We start from the raw sequence: 25,534 nt of genomic DNA on the forward strand, positions 1-25,534 counted from the left end.
AAAGTTCATTCAATATAAGATCCTGTGACACACTAGTAATCTGACCTTACTCGACTATGCATCATGCTCGAGATACTAGAATTATATCATGACAATGGCCTATGCTCGAGATACATGTGTTGGAGCCTTTGCTCAACTAACTTAGATTACAAAAGCTCAATTGTGCTCGAGGTACCCTTATGCTCGAAAGCCTTAGCATATTAAGTCATTCCTATGCCTGTACTTGAACTCACAACCTAAGTGTCTAGTCTACAAATTTGCTCGAACCACTAGTGATCCATTTCCTTAAGCTCGAACTTTCATGCCTACATACCTAGCAAACTTCCATGCTCGAATCCCTTAGACAAACAGGAGAGCAACATGACCAATCACTTCATTTCAGGTGCCCTTAAGTAAGATGCATGCTCGAAACACTTGCCAACAAATTTTCATCAGTATGCTTGAAGGTAATGTAAGATGCATGCTCGAAACACTTGATGATATATACAAGTCACATAAGATACTTACAAAGTTATCGTGCTTATTAAGCAAAGTTCTCCTGCTCGAATTAAAAATATTCATTTCAATTTGATGAGCCGACTTAAACAATTAGTTTAAGGTGAAATAAGATATCAAAATCCAGTTCAAAATAAAATTCATTTTAGATTATTTGGAAAGATCTCAACATGGGATCAGACTATTTAATACAACAATTACACCACTTCATGGTCAGTGTTATTATGACTCAAGTCAGGTTGACAGCAGGTATACTTAGCATAATGGTCATTGTTTTTTGTGATACATTTAGGATTCAATTAGAGTATAAGATAGGAATGGTTATCAGTATAGCTTCAGATTGCCTCTAATCTCTTCTCAAAGCGTATTTAGCTTTCTCCAAATCACCCCGAATTGACTCCGACCCCCTGATGCCCTGGTCAAAATTTATTTTTGTATAATAGAGCAGTTATTTATTTATATTTTGGCTTTGATAATAGACTGTAAGGTTGAACGTTGGACTTACATGCCTTACATTCAGGGTCTTTAGGACTTATTTGAATGCCCCACCCCTGTAGTTCCTTAAGTGCCCCTTAAGTCATGAAATCAGATAATTTATTTACTTAAATTATATTTTTGACCTTTTTATAGTTTTCAATCTCTTTCGTTTTCTTTTCTTTTGAGAAGTTTGCCATATAGCAATACTTTATTTCTGCTCAACCATTTAATAAATATTTTTAAAGACCAGAAACACCAACAGGCTCGTGCATGATTGGATAATGACCTTTCTGCCTATCATTCGGAGATATATGCTAGAGAACACATCTTATTTTCCAATGTTTCACCACATCATACTTAGAAAATTTTAACTGTATATCACATATTACAACTACAGACTATGGAAAGCTACCTTACTTTGCCAATGACTGTACTCAAAGCCCTTTGAACTTATAATCCATGGGTTAGTTATCTTAAAACAGTTTTCTATCATTTCCCATTTAGGTTGGATCCAATCTCCACAGAAAGTAGTTTTTAGCTTCTTTGAAGCTGGGAGCTTGGATAATATTATCATATCTCTTATGGAACATTCACCGAAAACAGTGTTGCTTAGTCAAAAACTTTTACCATTTTAAAATCATTTTCTTTTGAAAGTTCAATTTAGAAACATTGATTTTAAAAATAGTGTTGTCATTTAAGCATATTTTAACAAGCACACATTGTCTGTAAGGCCCCGAACCCCGGGAACCCCACAGTTGGTATTCATTCGAAACACTTGTAAAGTAATTAAACTTTAATAACAATTCTTTTCATTAAAATAAGCATCACAGAGTAAAATTCGGAGGAAAACGTAAATAAGTAAATGAGTTCCCAATACCCAGGAATTTTGCCCAAAATCAACATAATTATCTTTAAATAAAAACTTTTAAAAATAGATGTCTAATAATATAATCTTCAATTCCTGTATGCCCTTCACCGTCCAAGTAGCTTCATGCACGTCCAAGCGATAAGGCATCCTCTTCCTAACCTGAAACTCACACTAACATGCACACAAAGTCAGCTTGAGCTGAGTGAGTTCAAGTTTTAAGTAGATGATATCAGTAGTAATAATTATGATAGTCATACCAAAAGTTTAAAAAGTAAAGGGTGCATCCATCAAATCATCATTAACGAAAACTAAACATCCTCATACATACATATACAAAATGTATATGAAAACATCCTTTCAATTACATCCCTATATATATAACATATATATATATAACATCCATGTATAATATCAGGGTCGAGAAAACGTACAACCCAAACACGTAACATCAGTGCATGTAAACACAAAGTAGGCATACACAACATCAGTACTCGAAACGACTACAACATCGCCAAATATAGGCCAGGCAATAATGTGTATATATATATATATATATATATATGTCTTTAACATCCCAAGGCCTACCATATACTAGCAAGTCTATATAAAATCGTTTAAAACATTTCATCATGTAAGGAAACACTTAGATGTGCATGCTAGCCCAAAACTTAAAAAGAGCTAAAAAGGGGGCATCATGAACTCACATGAAATCCATCGAACACCTGCAACGAGCTAGAAATCCCAAAGTGCATAATCACAAGCAAGGGCCTGTAAATTACACACAACGCGTTACTAAACTAGACCGTAAGAACACTCTTGCCTAATGTGCCGTTCAGGCCCAACACTTTGGCCCAAGGCCCAACAACTTGGCCCAAGGCCCAACAACTTGGCAAATCGAGTCGAATACATGCTTAATGAACCATAGAACAAATTGTTAAACGAAACAGCCCCAAATGGGCCAAATTCCCATTTTAATTCTTTCATTCATCATAATTATGTCACCTGAGTTGATAGGGTTGACGGTTCCTTTTTACAACTCTCAATTTAACATTTAAACGAAAATCCGTGCACCGCTGACTCGATTGACCAAGCACCAACCAAAACAGCCCCGAGCATCAAAAAAATAATTTTCCCATAGCCCTTAGACTCCCCTCGGGCCGTACAAACTGATTCGTTTGGTCATCCAACCGATTAATGCATCAAACTCAACAATTTGCAATTCTACACCCGATAAACCCTAGTTTTCGAACTAAAATTGATTAACCGAACTAAACACCTCCAATGGCTACGAAATTTAAATATGATGTAAATGCTATACCTGGGAATCTTTCTACATCAGAAACTTTAATTTTTATCCACGGGAAGTGGGTCAATTACACCTTGGCCGAAAATCTGTCCAACGAGAAGTATCGGAAAAAATAAGCATCAAAACGATTAGGGGTGAGCAAAATGAATGTTGAGGATTGTAGTACATACCTTGTCGAGCTGCTGCATCTAGGGTTTAGGTTTTTTGGTTTGATGTTATATTATAAAACTTTTTCATTCTAGCCCCCGGAAAATAATAATAATGCAACTTGGAAGAAAGGTTAAGCGATTGGACGTACCGGGATGACGTAAAGGCTTCAGAGGAACGTCGAATAAATCCCGAGAATTATACATACTTTACAATCTTTAATTCTTGAAACCAGAATTAACGGGCGTTACAAGTCCACCCCCCTTACAATGGGATTCGTCCCCGAATCCCGATGCGACAGGAACAACTACGGATAATGCTTCATCATTTCGTCTTCGGACTCCCAAGTGGCCTCAGAACCCCTACGGTGTTTCCACTGCACCTTCACCTGACTAACCACCTTATTTCTCGAACGCCTCTCCTGACGGTCAAGAATAGCAATCGGTTGCTCAACGTAGTTCAGCTTACTATCGAGTTCAATATCATCAAGAGGCACACGGGCCTCTTCATCCGCTAAGCATTTCCTCAGATGGGACACGTGAAAAGTAGGATGAATCCCCACGAGCTCCTCGAGTAATTCCAGCCTATAAGCTACCTCACCAACTCGGGCCGGAATACGGAACGGGCCAATAAACCTCGGACTGAGCTTCCCCCTCTTACGAAAACGAATAATGCCTTTCCATGGAGAAACTTTTAACATAACCCGATCCCCGACCTCAAACACAATAGGCCTTCGCCTTTTATCCGTATAAGACTTCTGACGATCCTGCGCGGCTTTCATAAAAGCCTTAATCTTATCGAGCTTCTCAGTCATGGCCTTGATCACCTCCAAACTGCCCAATTGCTTCTGGCCTATGGAACCCCAACAGACCAGAGTCCTACACCACCTACCATACAGCATCTCAAACGGTGGCATCCCAATCGTGGCGTGATAACTGTTATTATATGAGAACTCTACCAACGGTAAGTGACGATCCCAACTACCACCAAAATCGATAACACAAGCCCGCAACATATCCTTGAGAGTCTGAATGGTCCTCTTGGACTGACCATCAGTTTGCGGGAGATAAGCAGTGCTGATGAGGAGTTTGGTGCTCATCTCCTCGTGAAACCTTTTCGAAAACCTGGAGGTGAAACGTGTATCCCTATCCGAAACAATAGATACCGGAACCCCGTGCCTAGAGACGATCTCACGAATAAACACATCGGCCAGCTGCTCAGAATTAAAAGTCTCTCCAATCGGCAAGAAATGAGCGTTCTTGTTCAGTCTATCCACGATTACCCAAATGGTGTCACAATTACCCCTAGGAGTACGAGGCATTTTAGTCACGAAATCCATAGTAAGATCCTCCCATTTCCACTTAGGTATTTCCAACGGTTGAAGTTTCCCAAACGGCTTCTGATGCTCGGCCTTAACTTGCAGACATGTCAAACACTTACTTACATACTAAGCCACCTCAAACTTCATCACAGGCCACCAATAATTCTTTTTCAAGTTTTGGTACATCTTGGTCGCGTCCGGATGAATGGAATAGCTCGACTTGTGCGCCTTATCTAAAATTTTACCTCTGAAACCCCGATACCTCGGTACCCATAAACGCCCATCCTTATACTTTACCCCATCACCAACGTTTTCCAACAACTTTTCCTGACCCCAAATACGTTCTGACATAATCCTTTCCACCTGTAACGCTTCATTCTGGACGTTGGCTATTTGTTTCAAAATGTCAGGTTTGAGAATAAGCTGATAGGATTTCACACGAATAGGTTTCGGTCTCTCCTTCCGGCTTAACGCGTCGGCTACCACGTTAGCCTTACCCGGATGGTACATAATCTCCAGATCGTAGTCCTTAATCAACTCAAACCATCGACGCTGTCGCATATTCAGTTCCTTTTGCTCGAAGAAATACTTTAAGCTCTTATGATCGGTATAAATAACGCAAGGAACACCGTACAAATAATGTCTTCACAACTTAAGCGCAAACACCACCGCAGCCAGCTCCAAATCGTGGGTAGGATAATTCGCCTCACGAGGCTTCAACTGCCGTGAGGCATAAGCGATGACTCGACCTCGCTGCATCAAAACACACCCAAGCCCCTGATAAGAGGCATCAGAATACACCACCAAATCATCGGTGCCATCAAGTAAAGCTAAGATCGGGGCATGCGTCAATCTGTTCTTCAGCTCGAGAAAAGCCTCCTCCTGTTCCGTACCCCAAACGAACTTAACACTCTTCTTAGTCAGCTTGGTCAGTGAAGAAGCAATTTTCGAAAAATCGGGAATAAAGCGGCGGTAATACCCCGCCAAACCTAGAAACTACGGATTTCAGTTGGAGACTTAGGAGACTCCCCTTCATTCACGGCTTCCACTTTTGCAGGGTCAACCAGAATACCACTCGGGTTAATAACATGGCCCAAGAACTGAACCTCACGCAACCAGAAGGAACACTTAGAAAATTTTGCATACAACTTGTTCTTTCGCAGAGCTTCGAAAACTTCCGAGAGATGACCGGCGTGATCGGATTCGCTTTTGGAATACACAAGGATGTCGTCGATGAATACAATAACAGAGCGATCGAGCATCGGTCTACACACCCGGTTCATAAGATCCATGAACGTAGCCGGTGCGTTGGTTAAACCGACAGACATCACGAGGAATTCGTAGTTCCCATAATGAGTGCGGAATGCAGTCTTAGGAATATCTTCCTCCCAAATCTTCAACTGATGATACTTGGACCTAAGGTCGATCTTCGAGAACCAACTAGATCCTTGGAGCTAATCAAATAAGTCGTTGATCCTCGGTAGCGGGTACCGATTTTTAACGGTGAGCTTACTCAACTCACGGTAGTCAATGCACATCCGCATGCTACCGTTCTTCTTCTTAACGAATAAGACTGGGGCACCCCAAGGCGAGATGCTCGGTCGAATGAAGCCCTTGTCGAGCAAGTCTTCCAACTGGGCCATAAGTTCTTTCATTTCATTCGGTGCTAGACGATAAGGGTTCGAGCAACAGGTTTTTGCGCTCGGCACAAGATCTATCTAGAACACGACCTCGCGGTCTGGCGGCACATCTGACAAATCATCTGGAATTACATCCGGGAAATCCCGAACGATAGGAACATCACCGACGGTACTAGACATGGAAACAGATTTTCCTACAGCGATCTCAACCTCAAACACATCGACTACGAGCTCGGGTGATTTATTCAACGAGGAATAGAAAGCGGTAGACATAAAACTTCTACTGGCGCCCGATTCAAATAAGACTAACGCCGGTAATTCATCAAGTAGAAAGGTATCTGTGATAACATTACGCTCATACTTAGCTAAACAGTTGCTCATACATTCATGAAGGAGCGAGGAATTTAAGCGGTCAAGTACTAAGAAACCTAGAGTGACAGTATGCTACGCCTCAGCTAAATAATTACGCGCAAAGCGTTCGAGAGGATGGGAAACGAACAGGAGAATTTAGGGAATAAGATAAACTTTAACGCTAATGACTCGAGAGTTAGCCAAATCCTATCCCTACAAAGACGGAACCCTAACATAGTCAGACACAAGTGGTATTTAAAACATGGAAGGTAAGGGTAAACTGCTAATAACGTTGATCAAGTGTTATTAGTCGTTTACTTCACCGGCCCGTTCTAAGCACCCCCTGCTCCTAACCACATTAGCATGCTATCTAACTCTTTACAATTAATCACATACTGGAAACTTTCAAATTCAAAGGAATGACTAAATAATTTAAAGTTACCTCTTGGCGTGCAGCTACTCGCTGTGGGCATACTGTCTTTTTTCTTACAGTTCGAGTCCAAGCATTCGGGGATGCTCGGATCCCTCGAACCATGGCTCTGATACCAACTTGTAAGGCCCCGAACCCCGGGAACCCCACAGTGGGTATTCATTCGAAACACTTGTAAAATAATTAAACTTTAAAAACAGTTCTTTTCATTAAAAGAAGCATCACGGAGTAAAATTCGGAGGAAAACGTAAATAAGTAAATGAGTTCCTAATACCCGGGAATTTTGCCCAAAATCAACATAATTTTCTTTAAATAAAAACTTTTAAAAATAGATGTCTAATAATATAATCTTCAATTCCCGTATGCCCTTCACCGTCCAAGTAGCTTCATGCACGTCCAAGCGATAAGGCATCCTCTTCCTAACCTGAAACTCACACTAACATGCACACAAAGTCAGCTTGAGCTGAGTGAGTTCAAGTTTTAAGTAGATGATATTAGTAGTAATAATTATGATAGTCATACCAAAAGTTTAAAAAGTAAAGGGTGCATCCATCAAATCATCATTACCGAAAACTAAACATCCTCATACATACATATACAAAATGTATATGAAAACATCCTTTCAATTACATCCCTATATATATAATAGTATATATATATAACATCCACGTATAATATCAAGGTCGAGCAAACGTACAATCCAAACACGTAACATCAGTGCATGTAAAGACAAAGTAGGCATACACAACATCAGTACCCGAAACGACTACAACATCGCCAAATATAGGCCAGGCAATAATGTATATATATATATATATATCTTTAACATCCCAAGGCCTACCATATACTAGCAAGTCTATATAAAATCGTTTAAAACATTTCATCATGTAAGGAAACATTTAGATGTGCATGCTAGCCCAAAACTTAAAAAGAGCTAAAAAGGGGGCATCATGAACTCACATGAAATCAATCAAACACCTGCAACGAGCTAGGAAATCCTAAAGTGCACAATCGCAAGCAAGGGCCTGTAAATTACACACAACGCGTTACTAAACTAGACCGTAAGAACAGTCTTGCCTAATGGGCCGTTCAAGCCCAACACTTTGGCCCAAGGCCCAACAACTTGGCCCAAGGCCCAACAACTTGGCCTAAGGCCGAACAACTTGGCAAATCGAGTCGAATACGTGCGTAATGAACCATAGAACAAATTGTTAAACGAAACAGCCCCAAATGGGCCAAATTCCCATTTTAATCCTTTCATTCATCATAATTATGTCACCCGAGTTGATAGGGTTGATGGTTCCTTTTTACAACTCTCAATTTAACTTTTAAACGAAAATTCACGCACCGCCGACTCGATTGACCAAGCACCAACCAAAACAGCCCCGAGCATCAAAAATATAATTTTCCCACAGCCCTTAGACTCCCCTCGGGCCGTACAAACTGATTCGGTTGGTTATCCAACCGATTAACGCATCAAACTCAACAATTTGTAATTCTACACCCGATAAACCCTAGTTTTCGAACTAAAATCGATTGACCGACCTAAACACCTCCAATGACTACGAAATTTAAATATGATGTAAATGCCATACCTGGGAATCTCTCTACACTGGAAACTCTAATTTTCATCCACGGGAAGAGGGTCAATTACACCTTGGCCGAAAATCTGTCCAACGAGAAGTATCGGCAAAATTAAGCATCTAAACGATTAGGGGTGAGCAAAAAGAGTGTTGGGGATTGTAGTACATACCTTGAACTACCTCTAGGAGCTTGGAATCGATCAAAAAGTTGAAAACAAAGAAGGGAGGGGAGCTGTTCCCTGGTCCGATCGTTGCTGCTGCTGCATCTAGGGTTTAGGTTTTTTTGTTTAATGTTATATTATAAAACTTTTTCATTCTAGCCCCCGGAAAATAATAATAATGCAACTTGGAAGAAATGTTAAGCGATTAGACGTACCGTGATGACGTAAAGGCTTCAGAGGAACGTCGGATACATACTCTACAATCTTTAATTCTTGAAACCGGAATTAACGGGTGTTACATTGTCACAGTTTCAAAACACATTCATTCAGACAATAGAAGTCCTGCAGATTTATCACAAAAGTCTGTCGAGCATGCTCAGAAGTTCATCGAGCATACTCGAAATTCACTCGAGCAAACTTAAGATTTATCATTACAGATATTGTGCTCGAGAGATTTACCTGAGTGCTCGAGAAATATACTTGTGCTTGAAAGAAAGTTTTCCAAAACACATGTCCATGCTCGACCATAAGTAACACATCATTTTTGCTCAAGTTACTTGAGAAAGTTCAAGTATGGTTTGTTTGTGCTCGAAGAGCGTTAAAGACACCATGAAACACAGAGTTATGCTCGAAATACTTGGAAAGTTTTGAAGGCCAAGTTCTGTGCTCGAGCAGCTGAGCTATGACATATGTGCTCGAATGACTTGGAAGTTTTTCAAGATCCTTTGCCTGTGCTCGAGGATCAACAGGCATACTATCAAGCACAGATTCATGCTCGAAGTACTTAGAATCATAGAAATACATCATTCATGCACAAATCAAAGTACCAAATGCTGTAATCAACAATAGCAACAAATTTCAACAAGATTTTCACACAATTCAGTCACATACATGATTTATGCTATTAGAATAATCAGTTAAGCATAGCAAATCATCATGCAAACATTCATAGTGAGTAACACATATAATCAGTTAGCACCTCACTTAAGCACACATCCTAAATTAGACCTCATTAGCATTTATCATTCCTAGGCACTTTAACAGAAAATGAAACCTAGTTTTATCTAAAGGTTTGGTGAACAAATCAACCAAATTATCAGATGTATCTACCCTTTTCATTTCTATTAAACCTTTTTCCTAACAGTCCCTAATGAAAAGATGTCTAATTTCAATGTGCTTGGTCTTAGAATGTTGGACTGGATTCTTAACAATAAACATAGAAGCAGTATTATCAATTAAAATAGTTGTAAGTAAGAAATTTAGACCATAATCCAGCAATTGATTTTGAATCCACAAAACCTGTGCACAGTAAGTAGATGCAGCAATATATTCAGCTACAATAGTAGAAATTGACACTGTAGTTTGCTTCCTGCATTGCCAAGACACCAGCCTGTTCCCAAGAAACTGGTATCCTCCAGAAGTTGATTTTCTACTCATTTTGCAACCATCATAGTCACTATCTGTGTAGGCCATCAAGTCAAAGGAAGGGTTCTTTGGATACCAAATCCCCAATTCTGGTTTTCCTTTCAAATATCTGAATATCCTCTTCACTGCTAGCATATGTGAAACCTTAGGGTTAGCTTGAAATCTTGCACAGACACACACAGCAAACATAATATCTGGCCTAGATGCTGTAATATACATCAATGATCTTATCTTGGCCCTATATTCATGCTGGTCCACTGGCTCCCCCTTTTCATCAGGTACCATTTTCTCATGTGTGTCTATTGGTGTGGATACTGTCTTGAAGTCTTGGCACTTGAATTTGTTAAGAATCTCTTGTACATATTTTGATTGATTTATGAAGATTCCATCGGCTTTCTGTTGCACCTGGAGTCCAAGGAAGAAATCCATTTCTACCATTTAGCTCATTTTGTACTTGGACTTCATCACTTGCTCAAACTCCTTGCACATTTGTTGATTTGTAGAGCCAAAGATAATGTCATCAATGTACACTTGCAGCAGCAGCATATCTTTGTTTCTTTTCTTGTAGAATAAGGTCTTCTCAATGTCTCCTCTGCAGAAACCATTTTCTAGCAAATGGTTTGATAGCTCATCATACCAGGCTCTTGGTGCTTGGTGCAATCCATAAAGAGCTTTGCTGAGCTTGTAAACCTTGTTTGGATGTACTGGGTCTTCAAATCCAGGAGGTTGAGTGACTTAAACTTCTTCGTCAATCTTTCCATTTAGAAATGCAGATTTTACATCAAGTTGATAGACTTTAATGTTCATTGATGCTGCATATGCCAGAAGAATCCTGATAGCCTTTAGTCTTGAAACTGGAGCAAAAACTTCTTCAAAGTCCTCTCCTTCTTCCTGTAAGCATTCTAAAGCTACCAGTCTTGCTTTATTCTTGATCACTATCCCCCTTTCATCTTTCTTGTTCCTGAATACCCATTTTGTTCCAATAGCATACTTGCCTCTGGGCTTATCCACCATGTCCCATACATGCAGGTCTCTGAACTGGGCTAATTCTTCCTGCATAGCTTCTACCCAGCTGTTGTCCTTTAATGCTAGATTGATGTTTTTTGGTTCAACTTGGGATAAGAAGTAGGCATACAAACATATATTGGCCCTTTCAGATGAGCTTCTGGTAACTTGTTGTGTAGACACTTCTGTCTCTAGATTTGTCATGTTTAACACAGCAGAGTCATCTTTAGTTCTCTCTTGGCTATCATCAGATTCTTGAGTTTCATTGATTTTAGATGTTGAAGCTTCATTTACTCCAAATTGCATTGAGTCAAACAAAGATTGAAACCTATCTTCAAATTGATGTATGCCTTCAATCTGAGCTGGTTGTTTACTCTGAATAGGTTCACTTTCAACATCACTCGGACCTTCATTTGAGACTAAAACAGCAGCCTCCTGTCCATTCCTTTCAACTTCAGCTATTCCTTAGGTGCTTCTCCCAAAGTTAAATCCATTTGCTTCAGGAGAAACTAATGTCCACAGCTTGTCCCAGATCAACTTGTTTATCTTTTCCTTTTTCTTCAAAGCTGGTTCTATACATACTGTCATCCATATCTTCATTGTAGATTTTAAATAACTTGATCATTTTCTCCAGATCAAACAGCCATTTGGGTCCATCAACATTGTTAAAATGATTTTCATTGAAAATTATGTCTGATGACTCAATGACCACCATAAAGAAGCATTCCAGGGATTTGGACTGGAATTTGTTCAAATAGTCCTTTGTATTCAGGAGTGAGCATCTGCATCTAAAAGGCTTTAAGAACTTCACATAAGGCTTTCTTTTGAAGATAACCTCATATGGAGTCTTGTTTTGAGCCTTGTTCAGTAGAACCCTGTTCTGCACAAAGCATGCAGTGTTGATTGCTTCTGCCCAAAAAGTGACTGGCAAATTTTCATCAGCAATCATGGTCCTTGCAGCTTCAATTAATGTTCTGTTTCTTCTTTCTTGATCACCAGGCAGTATCTCTTCTTTCCAATTCTTGGAACACTTACAGGACCAAATAGATCCATATGTAACAGTTCCAATACCTCATCAATTGTGTTTATCATTTTGCTTTTATGTGAGGATTTATGTTGTTTTCCTTTTAGGCAAGATGTGCATTTTTCTTCCAATTTGAACTCTCTTGTGGGAAGACCAACAACATGTTCTCCCTTTAGAAGTTTGTTCATGTTCTTTAAGTTTACATGACACATCTTCCTATGCCATAGCTTTGTTTCATTTTCAGTTGCTTTGGACACAAATCAGGAACCACCTCTTGAAATTGCAGTATTCATTCTCAGTTCATAGAGGTTGTCATTTCCTGGAGCCATCATCATTATAATTTCAGTTGGAATCACAAACTCAGGTTTCAAAATTAGACAATGTTCATCATTTAAGGCTACCTTGTATCCTTTGTCACAAACTTGATAAATACTTAACAGATTGTATTGAAGTCCTTCAACATTTAAAACATTCTCAAAGGATACCTTGCCATTGTGGAGTGTTCCTTTTCCAACAATTTTTCCTCCATTCTCATCACTCCCAAAGGCAACTGGCCTTTCATCTTTTCTTTCATAGTTGATCAGTGCACTCTTGTGACAATCATGTGCCTGGAACATCCACTGTCCATGTACCATAAATCATTGTTGTTCAAGGACCGTTCCTGCACATACACATAAAACTGAATTAGTTAGAATCCGATTTACAAACTTCATCAGTTTGTAATTCAGTATCAGTGGAAGATTCATCAGGAGTTGGAATTGGAACTGGAAGTGGATCTTCATACACAACTTCACATTCATCATATGTGTCTGAATGTGATCCATTCTTCACAACTTGTGAGTTAATTAATTCTTCATTCTACTCAGTCACATAGTTCTTTTCCTTAGTCACCTCCTGTTTAGTTTTCCATTGGAACCCTCTTGGTTCAAATCCCTGCATCATCAGAAATTTCTCATCTCCATTGAGAACACCAGGTCTAATCTTCTCTTTTCTTTTATCTCTTGACCTTCTGTTCTTTGCAGGTTTACTTGATACACTTGGTTCATCCTTGATCTTTAAAATTTGTTTCAGTCTCTTTTCAAGAATTGAACTCTTCTTTTCATCATCTGAATTGCCTCTTTCTTCATTTAAATATCTTTGATACATTTTCTTGTATCCTTTCATATCAAACCCACAAACTATGTCAGGAACCTCAAATTCTTCCTCTTCAAACCAACAAGAGTCAGTGTGGTGACCATATGCATCATACTTCTTGCACCATACCTTTGCATAACTCCCCACGTCTTCAAGCAACTGCTTGTTTTTAATTTTGACACTAAATTTAGGGAAATCAAAGCCTAAGGAGGTTTTAGGACATAGTGAATTGCTGAAGTCCATCTTGATTGGTTTGTTCAGATCAAGCTCCAAATGATATTTTTCTTTGACAAATACAACAGGTTTGATCTTGGAGTGGGTTCTTGAACTGCTCCCCTTTTCTTCTTTCACTGACCTTTTCCTTGGAACATAATCAACATCCCCAATTTCAAATAACTCATGGTTAGAGAACACTGGATAAATTGGTGGATGTGACTGATCATAGGAAGATTTCACAGTTTCTTCTGTTCTTTTCTTGATAACAGGCTGTGGTCTTGCACATATGTCAAACACTACATGTTCTCTTTTCATCTTCTCATAGTGCTTTTTCAACTTTGGAGTCATCTTTGGTAGAAGAGGAATATTATCACTTTTCTTTTTGCTTGATCTTTTCTTCTTCTTGCTCTTAGATGACTTAGAGCTCCCACAGCTGCAGTTACTGTCTTCACTAGAGTACTCATTCCACTTCTTCTTTTAACATTCAATCTTTTCAGTCTTCTCAGTCTTTGGCTCCTCACCCTGCTTCACTGTAAATTCTCCATTCTTGTCTACAAACACATCAGCATACTGCTTTACAAACTCAGCCTTGTCATCAAAAACATTCTTGAATTGCTTAAGGTATTCACTTCTGCTCTCCTTGTCTACTTTTAGTGGGTAGCTGTCACAAAAAGGTGGTGGCATGTTTATATACTTCTCTGCATCAGTCATTTTATCAACATACTCCACAATATTTCCTGTAGAGACAAGGTTCTTCAAGAACTCCATTAGTATTTGCAATTCAGCATTCTTCATTTTTTCTTCTGCATACATCTTCAACCCATCAATTTCAATTGTCATTCTTGATTGGGTTTGGTATGCCATCATGCAATCCTCTTCAAGCCCCTTGATTTGACTTTCATAGGTTGCTTCACTTGCTTCATAGACATTTAAGAAGACTTCCTTTCTTCCATACTCAGTTTTTCACTTTCCAATCTCCTGATTTAGTTCATCAATGGTAATAAGAAGATCAGAAATTGGAATATCATATTGTACCTGAGCATTTGAGGATTCAGCCTTGTCATGCACATTGGCCATGAATGCAACATTTGCCTTTTTCCATTTCAGCTGCATGATTGCTCCAATCAAATTCTCCATCCTGTGTCACCCTGGTAACAGCTACATTTCCTTGATCTCCCTGCTGGTTCACATTGTTTGAGTAGTTCTGTTTTGATTTGAGTGAACCTGCATTTGATTGTTTCTTTGTGGTTCAAATGTTTGTTGCTGGGTTCTATTCTGATTTTGATAGGGGTTTTGGTTGGAAATTTGATTTCTCTGCTGGAAGTTATGATTCTGGTTCTGATAGAATTGATTTTGGTTAACTTGATTTCCTACTTGCTTGGGCGTGTTACACTCTCTAGCAAAATGACCCGGTTGTTGACAGTTATAACAGATGGCCTTTGATGTGTCAAACCTAATTCTTTCATTTGGTCCATTGAAACTTGTTCTGCCAGTTCTGTTATACAACCTTTTACTTCTTACTGCCAACATAGCTGCCTGCCATTTTATGTCCATGTCTTTTAAATCATAAGCATCTATTTGTTCCAGATCTTCTTGCACAATGCTTGTGTTTATCTGATTCTTGGCTACAAAAGCGTGATATGACTCGGTAAACATTGAAAATAATGCTTGATAATCTGTTCCTTGAGCATTATTGTTCTGCAAGAATGTTGACAACCCATTTGCTACAGAGGAAGTGTCATCTTCAATCAGTTGAACATTGAATCTTGATTGGCCACTACAAGTTGAACTTGTGTCTGAAGGCTCTTCAATAATAGGCTGATGGGTCTTGATTGAGAGGTTGCCCATTGGTGCTACAAGAGCATTGTTCACTTGAAAGCTTGGCTTGTCCTCCCTAATCATGTGGTTCTCTATCATCTCATGTTCTGCATCCTTTAGAAAGGCAATCACATCATCTAACTTGAAGTTCGAAAAACTGGCTTTTTCTTCGATAAATTGCTAGCAGTGTACCATTCTCTGGACAATGATGGTAACAGCTTTTTGTTCAGCTCAAAGTCAGAGATTTGTTAAGTTGTTCTTATGTCGTTTACAATTGTCATAAACCTCTGCAACACTGATTTCAGTATTTCCCCGTCCTTAAACTTAAACCTGTCTAGTTGCTGCTTCAGTCGATCTTTCTTGATGTCTCTAACTTCAGTATTCCCTTCAAACATTTCGATAACTGCATCATACATACCCTTTGCGGTCTTATGATGATTGACAGTTGTCAAGATTTCCCAAGAAAGCCCTAACTTCAGCATAGACCAAGCCTTATCGTCTCTTTTCTTCATTTTTAGCTCAACGGTGGCATTGTTGTTTGGAGCTGTTGAGGGAACATAGTTTCCTTAAGTGATGGATGTCCAAAGCTCTGAGTCGTTGTAGTTGACGGCTGCTTCGAAGAGAACCTTCCATTTGATGAAGTTTTCCTGTCCAAGTAACCTTGGAATCTTGTTGGTGAAAACTTCCTGGTCTTCCATGTATATCAAATTAGAGATTTGTAACAATAAAACAGAATAAAGCATCAAGCTTTATCACACACCTTCCGTCCCGTGGCCTTTAGCGAGCTTACTCAAGCTCTGATACCACTTGTCAGGACCGTTAATCAGGTGAAACCTTCTAGAGGTTGACAAGAACACACCGACTAGGATACCCAAAAGGCTTGTTGAATATCTCGGCGGAATCAGGATTTCCAACGAGTGGGAACGAAAGAGTGTGGAAAATAAACACAAAACAGTAATAGATAATCAATAAATGCTCATTCAAAGACAAAAATTCATTGTATTAAATGCATCATTAATGGAACAGTGAATGGAATGTCTAGGGTTTTGTGTGACGGTAGCGGCGTCTGTACCAAGAAAACAAAAGGAATATTCTTTGGAATGTTTTGAGTATTCAGTGTGTGCCAGCCTGTATTCCGTCTAGAAATTCGTGTCCTAAAAGGTATCCGAGGACCCCTATTTATAGACCCTGACATTCCTTCTAGAAGTTCCTAACCATTACATAATAAAATACAAAATAATACAAGTGTTGAGTCCTCGAGCAAGATACCAATCTTGCTCGAGCAAGCTCACTATGTTTGGTATGCTCGATGTGTGTCCTCGAGCATACTTTACTTAGAATATCTTCAGTGAAGATATTCCCTTCCAGTAGACTTCATTTTTCTTGACTGGTGAATGCTTTGCTCCACTAGCCCATCGAGCAAGCTCACTCTTCTTGATGTCTTCAGTTTTTCTTATTCAGCAATCATTATCATGCTCGGATGTAAATGTTGCTCGGGAGCTGAACTGTGCTCGAAGTCCTTGCTTTGATCACATGACATCTTCTTATTTCATCCACGCTTGTCCCCATGTGCTCAATCATCCTGTGCTCGTAACACTTGGTTAAAACCTGTATGATCAAGCTGTTTTCTCGATTGGCAATCCATGCTCGATAAAAGAATACTCTTGCTCGTTGAAGTGTAGCTTGCTCAAAGCCTTAACACTTAGAAGAATCAACCATTTAAGGTTTTGAAGACATTGCTCGAAGTAGTAAAACCATGCTCGATTGACTAGGCTTGCTCGAAGTCCATACTTAGCCGTTTTCTGAAGTGGTTGAGAAGATTCCAATCTTCCTTATCAAAAATTCGACCCAACAATACACCAAGTCTGTATATGTTATACGGCATATAACATATACGCCGCATAAGATATGCGTTGACTTGTGACTTGCGCGTTGACTATAATACACAAACTATAAATTTGACATTTTTAGCCCTATACAATCATATCTAATACATCTAAGACCCTAGCAATAGACATTATGCTCTAACAAACTCCCCCTTGGATGTTGCTAGGTCTTCGATCTTCAATCTTTCATTCCAAACACCATTTCTCGATATTCCCTTCTCATATCCTCCCATGACCGTTTCGTTGAGGGCTTCGGATTAGTGGGAATCGAGACTCCAACGCCTTTGTATTGAAATTTCTTTAATCCAGCAATCCGCATCTTCTCCTTTATCTCCTCTTCTCTTTTCGGCTCCTTTTGTGTTACCCCATCACCAAATTCAAACCATTTGCTCTTCCAAACTTCACCAGAATGTATCTTATACTTATGACAAATCTTTACAACCTTCTGGTATTGCATAGCAGACGCATAAAATTTATCACGTGACACTTGAATCTTGCATTTATGTAGCATTTCAATATCCTTCTTAGAGCAATTTACCAGCCACATCGGATCCATCACATCGATAACATCCCACACTCCATCTCGGTTTAACACAATCTAAGCATCCCCGCGGTTCTCATCATAGTACCACCACCGAAAATAAATATGAAAGTCTTGCTCCATCGGGTACATTGGAAGCACCTTCAGAGTTTCTGGTTGTTTGTACCTCCAAGTCTTCACAATGTCATCAGTTTCTGGATCTTTCTTGACTTTTGAAACATGAAGAAATGGAGTTTGAGGTGTTCAGCTACGGAATCTGCATTTAGCTTATCGCTTAATAAAATCCCATATCTCCTTCACCGGTCCACGTTTAGGACAATTCAACAGTTCTTTATCAACTATATCCACCATGTCCATCCACAGTAAAGATTTTAATTCACACAGGCTTTCGAAATACTACACGCCATATGTTCGTCTTACAGCAATCTTCCTTATCTTGGGTAGATAAGCAATACTCACCACCTTACCCAATTTTACCTCTTTAACTTTCTTTTTATAATACTTGACTGGATTCAAGTATATACGCTTTGGCTCAATTTTCTTCCTTCAAACCATTCCTCCTGCTCCTGACTATTCACCTTCGCTTCTTAAGTTGTATTGTCTTTAGCAGATATAGGGTTACCTTGATTATTGAATTCTTGACTAACCATATCAATCTCCTCATCGAATTCTTTATCAAATTCTAGAAACACTTGATTAGCAACATTTACATACGTTACAGGCTCCTTTTATAATTCCTCCTCAATAATAATTTCATTCATCAAAACATTTTCCTCAACCAAACCCATATCCTTCTCAAAATCAAACTGGAACTCTTCTTCAGTAATGTTTAGCATTCGAGCTAAATCTGCACATGTAACCTCCATCTCACCTTCTTCTAACTCCTCTCCAATTGATGAAAATCTTACTGGAGGCTTATCAGCAATCGGATCTACATCGAGTATCTTTTGCTCATCAACATTACTAGAATGAGTAGTTTCTTGAGCAGGTTCACTTTCAATTACTGACTCAATCACATTCTCAACACTTGCACTTGCTCCAGAACCAACTTCTATACCCAAACCACTACCAAAACTTGGATCATCTTGATCATCGTCATCATGATCATCATGATATGGAGAATCACCATAATCCAATAACTCTTCATCTTCTTTATCCCCTTCCTCCTCCGGCTCATTTGCAATAACAGGTTCTCCAACAAATGGTTCAATAACAACCTGTTTTATCACTGGTTCAGCTATCACTTCTTCTATCACTGTCTCTGGATCATGCACAAATCCTGATGATGACCCACCAATTTCTGGAATATTAAAATGAACAGTTGTTTCATCAATTCTCCGTTTACCTTTGTCTTCAACTCGGTCTTGGTCATCTTTTACTTTGAAATTACTTTCTTCAATCAGTGCTTCACCACTATATACTCTAGTGAATACTTAATCTTCTGGCATTCCAAGTTCCTCAACCAGATTAACCCCTAATTTATCTTTCAATATATTGAAGTATCTCATACGAAGATTCAACAAATCTGCCTGCTGCTTTCTCCTAATCTCACCATCTTCTATAATCTTCTTTTGTTCAGCATTTTCATTCCTCGACCTTCCATTCTCAACCACCAAACCTTCAATCTTGATTCCTTGCTAAGTAACGATTGTATTTAATGAATCATGGTCTCAGAAAGTAGGAAAATGCCCAAAACAACTTGCATTAAGAGATGAGAAATTATACTCAGGAATCTTCTTAGCTGGTTTCGGTGAAACATTTGGAACTTGAGCTTGTGGAGTTGGTTCCACCACAGGGGTCTTTAATACATTATCATCCTTGCGCAAATCAACAACTAGTTCCTCCACAACAAACTCTGGATTAATAGGAGTTAAAATAACCTCTGGTTCATCAACTAACTTCAATTTTGGAGTCACGGCCCGCTTAGCTTTCTTCTTAATTTGAACAACTTTAGGCTTCACAGATTTAACAACTGAAACTTGTGGAACATAAGTCTCATCTTTATCATCTTTAGACTTACGTTTCTTCGAACTTTCAGCCCGTTTTTCAAACTTAGCCCTTGGATTGGCTAACCTCAATCTCCGACCCTCAGAATCTGATTCAGTCTCCTCCGGATCCTCTTCAGATGTTGCAGAGTACACATCTTCTTCTGTAACTGGTGTAACAATCTCCTTTTTCACAACCTTTCTCTTTTTCTTCTTTGGAGTAGAAGATTCACCCTCTGAATCAGTTTCAATCTTTATAAACCTCTTGCCCACTGGTTTAAAATCCACAATCATTCTTTCTTCCTCAGCTCTATCCGAATTACTTCCATCGTTCCTCCATTATCCTGTTTTAACATTTAAACATCAAAACAAATAGGTATGTGTAAGTACATATGAGATATTAATGATTTTTCGAACAAGGTCCAACTAAATTTGGAACCAAATCTTCAACACCATAAATTTCACTTCTAATCATATTAACTGAAGTGAATCAATACTTAGTAACGAACATTATCATCAAAAGAATATTTTGGTATGTTTAAAGACTTCCGAAAGCTCATACTTATAATCAGAAAAAAAATATCTTTCCAGCGTGTAATACTGTGTCCCACGTGACTAGCCTGTCACGCTTGTCTCAGCAGAAATGACACATTTGTCATTATGCAAACGGATAAGAAATGAACCAGAATCAACATGTACAGCGAATATGAGTACATATGCGGTCGAATAACCCATATATATACTTGACATATGCGGCGTATAAGTGTGAGACTTATACGGCACATAACTTATGCGGCGTATAATACATTGCATAAGTATTGCCATATACATCATCTGATTTCATGTCCAATTCACACCCATGTAATATCACAAGTACAAATTAATGTCATTGCACATTAGAAAAATAACTTAAATAAGTTCAGTCTTGAAAAATCACTGTTTTCACAAGTCCAAAATAATGACCTTGAGTAAAACAAGTCCAAATTAATGACCTTGAGTAAAACAGATACACATTTTGTTTGATTTTCTTTTGATGAAACATTGCAAGATTTGTTTTTCACAGAAACACCCGAAGAGATAGTTCACCCCCCCCCCATCAAGAGTCGATAACTTAATAAAAAAGAAAATCTTTTTGGTTTTTCAAAACAAGAAATCAATTCAAATGAAAATGCCAACTTGAAATCAATACAGAATTCACATATTTTTGTGAGTTTGAGCAGGGAATCATATTGACCAAATTGTCCTTTCATCTCAGTTTTATTTTCAGCGTTTATTATGACTGGTGTGGTCATTGGTATTGTTGTCCACCTAAACCTTGTAAACAAATGTTTCAGGAATTTCTGTGATACATTTAATTGGTTCAATTTGTCACACCCCGACTAGCACATTGCGGAAGCGTAAAACGGGAATCTAACAGACACCTCTGGTATCAACAGATTGTTTATAAAGAAACATTCCAAACTAATTTACAATATATTACATTTCTTTGTTCTATCATTGTTTTACAGTCTAGGTGATACAAACGAAACTAGTTCGTTAACTATACGTTCTTACTACTAATACCCTTGCCTCTATTCACATAGCATCAACCACACACCTTGGGCAAGTAACAGATCTCCAAATCATTCCGATTTAGGTACACCTGAAAAGTAGTTTAAAACAGGTCAACTACTAGAGTCGGTGAGTTTCACGAGTTTCGAGAAAACAGTAATGAGTATTCACAAGTTAACACTTGTAATCGTGAAATAAGTATGTATATATGTCAATGATGTAATTATGCTAAGCTACAGTGAAGCCTTGACTGTATGTGCTGCGTGCATCCATTTCCCACGCCCACAACATGCCCCAAGTAGCTATGTTTAACACTACATAGCGTGTTGCATAATTATGGTCATGTGCAAACGGGGTAAAGGCTCAGCAATACATGCCGGCTCCGTTTGGGTTTGTCAAACCAATAGTACTATTCACAAGCCACCGGCTCATAGTTAATCACTGTGATCGTGGGGATTTCGCGTGTTAGCACTTAGATAATTCACATCAATACATGTTTCAGGTATGTTTATATAATCAAACATGCTTTTCACCCCAAAAAGTTCGTAAAACAATTTAGAAGTCGGGTCATGAAACTCACGGTTTAGTAGATAATCAGTACTGTATCAGCTCGTGGTTTGTTCGGTCCGCTATCAGTAGTTCCTATAATCAATGTTATAATAATATTAATATTTTAATACTATTATATTCTCAATACTAAACTGGGCTGTATAACTAATCTGGGTGTAGCTGGAACGCCCAGAAAGTAGCAATAGGCTTAGGTTGTGATATTGTTCAATGTCTAATACTTAGAACTGAACTTGGCTCAAATTCCCGTTTTCCCAGCTGGGCCAAGTTATTCGTTTACGCGTTCAGAAAACAGTTATGGGAAAATAAGCTTGGGTAAATGTATTGGTTAATAAAATGATTAAGCTATAAAGAAGGATCACATACTGGGGTCCCGGATTAGCCACGGGGCCCGTTTGCGTTTATTCTTTTTGATTTGAGAAGAAACGCGCACAATCCACCCGGATTGTCAAGGTTTCTCATATAATAGAAAAGTTCGTTTTTACTTAATTAATCCGAAAATATGATTTTTGATCACTCTTGGTGTTTTGATATTCCCGCAGGTTCGTTAGTCGCGAACTTGCCGGTTTTTATAAAAATTGAATTTGTTTAATTTTCAAATTAGCATAATTAATTAACCGTTAATCATTAAATTATGAAAATTTAGCCACTTATCAATTAAAATATATAGATTTTTATAAAAATATTTCTGGAATTATTTACTAATTTATTAATTTATAAAAATTCATTTTATCAGCAATATTTCTTCTGAGAATCGTCCGTTTACCCCAAACAATTTCAAAAAATTCCACAAAAATTCCTGAATACTCAAATCATGTCCCAAAACAACCTGTATCAATTCCAGAATGTAAAAAACTCGTGCGATATTATTTTCGGCTATAAAAATTCACACGAACGCATATAAACAAAACACCTTTAAACTTCTCCAAATGATCCCAAAATTCATATGTGATCAAATAAATCAAATCTGAGTTTCCAAAAAAATTTCATAATTTTTGAAGTATTTTAGTTATTTTTCCCAATTAAACGTCCCAATTTGGTAATAAATTCGCCAAATATTCTCGGATGATCAAAAAATTACCAAATTTGAACAGGGACCATGTGACATGGTCCCTGATGTTTGTGAAAAATTTCAAGGCCTAATAAGATGCACATCACAACCATAACCTAAACAGCCCGTAAGCGAGTGTTTCGGCATTACCTTAGCGGTTCTGGTTCGTTTTCGCCCTTCTAATCAATTTTTAAGGTTCTTGTGCTTCTATGCAAGCTAGATACAAGTCCTATCTCACAAACCAAGCAGGTTTCATCAATAGAACAGGCCTTTAACTTAGGGTTTCGGCTAATGCACAAAAACGAACTTTTGAACCGTAAAAACGCCGTTTCAACCCTTTAATCCGTGTTTATGGCCAAAAAAGATCGTGATTCTGATTTGAAACTAGGTTTAACATCAAAGTATGTTTTTGAATGATTTTGGAGAGTTTTACATGGTTAACTATGATTTTTAACAATCAAGACATGTTTATATATTGTTAAACGAGTTTAAACGAATCAAAAATCGATTAATCATAAGGTTTTTACCTAGTTTTCTTGCTGGTTTTGGCTGTAGAAGAAGAGTTCCAGAAGTTGTGTTTGAAAATATGTGTAAAAATATCTCAAATTTAGTTTATATGTGAAAGGAAAAAAAAGGGAGGTGGGGTGGCGGCCGGAAGCCCATGGGCCCATTTTGGCCCAAGTTTTTGATTTCTCAAGCCCAAATACGAAAAGCCCAGTCCAAATTTAGTTCGGGTTCGGTTTTTGGCGCGAAAAACTTTTCGGGTGCGTTAAACAGCGCGAAAACGAGTGTTTTTCGGCTAGTTTTGTGTAAAATTATAAAATCATACTATATGTTTGTAAAAATCAAAAATATTTTCATGGATCGCTTAAAACGCTTCAAATGAGTGTTTGGCAAGTCTTTTTTGGCTTAACGGATGATACAATGCTTGGTTTGTAACTATCTTCCGCGTTTAAATCTATAGTGGGTAGTTAAACGACCATGTTTTCGTTTAACTTGTTTGCTATCGAACTAAGGCCATATTACTAATATTTTATCTTATATTAAACGTATATCACTTATAGATGGCCCCCCCGAGATTTCTGGGTCATAACCCGACCCGTTCGGTTAATTGTTCGTTTGTTACGCAAAAGGCGTTTATTTGCTTAATCGGTAAATACGTATTGAGGTGTACCTTGTTTTGGCTCAAATGTCACATTCTCCCCCCGTTAGAAAATTTCATCCCCGAAATTTGATTATTCAACTTTGTCTTTGTTTGGAAACAAGTGCGGGTATTTCTTTTTGAATTCGGATTTCCCCTCCCACGTGAATTCGGGTTCCCGTTCTGAGTTCCATCAAACTTTGAATAGAGAGATTTTGTTGTGCCTTAGTTGTTTTATTTTTCCCTCTAATATTTCCACCGGTTCTTCAACGAAATTCAATTTTTCGTTTATGTTTAAATCTCACGAATCGTTTTCGTCGGTAAGGCACTTTTTCAGGTTTGAAATGTGAAAGACATCATGAATAGAACTCAACTCCAAAGGTAATTTCAGTTGGTAAGCTACAGGATCGATCTTAGAAATTACTTCATACGGTCCAATGTATCGCGGAGCTAGTTTACCGGTTTTACCGAATCGAATGACGCCTTTCCACAGGGATACTTTCAGAAAAACTTTGTCGCCTATTTCAAAGGATAATGGTTTGCTACGAACATCAGCGTAGCTTTTCTGTCGATCTCGGGTGGTTTTTAATTTGCTTGTGATTTTATAGATTTTGTCAATGGTTTCTTGAATCAAGTAAGATCGTGTAATTTGGGTATCTCTCTCCTCAGTCCAGCACAAGGGTGATCTACATTTCTGCCCGTACAGCGCTTCATATGGTGCCGCTTGAATGCTACTGTGATAGCTATTGTTGTACGAAAATTCAACCAGTGGAAGATGTTGATCCCAGTTTCCACCGAAGTCTAGTACACAAGCGCGAAGCAAATCTTCTAAGGTTTGAATGGTTCGCTCAGATTTACCGTCGGTTTGGGGATGGTAGGCGGTACTTAGGTCAATTCGGGTTCCCAAAGCTTCTTTTACAGCTTGCCAAAAACGAGAGGTGAAATGGCTATCCCGATCAGAAATAATTGAAACGGGTACGCCGTGTCGGGATACGACTTCATTTATGTAAATGTGAGCAAGTTTTTCGGTTGTGTAAGTGGTTCGGATTGGAAGGAAGTGTGCGGATTTGGTTAGTCGGTCAACTATCACCCATATTGCATCATTTCCTCGGGAAGTTTTTGGGAGGTGTGTTATAAAATCTATGGTAATTTGTTCCCATTTCCATTGTGGTATTTCCGGTTGGTGCAACATTCCCGAAGGTTTTTGATATTCAGCCTTAACCCTCGCACAAGTTAAACATTTACTGACGTACGTGGCTATATCCTTTTTCATTCCGGGCCACCAATAATACTCCTTCAAGCCCTTGTACATCTTATCTGTTCCTGGGTGAATGGAGTATTTGGACTTATGGGCTTCGTCCATGATCAAGTCACGCAGATTGCTGAATGTGGGAATCCAAACTCGGTTTTT

Source organism: Bidens hawaiensis, unplaced genomic scaffold (genome assembly GCF_021521415.1).
Source record: "Bidens hawaiensis isolate Kalapana, Puna unplaced genomic scaffold, B.hawaiensis_p1.1 tig00000657_1, whole genome shotgun sequence".
NCBI lineage: Eukaryota > Viridiplantae > Streptophyta > Magnoliopsida > Asterales > Asteraceae > Bidens > Bidens hawaiensis.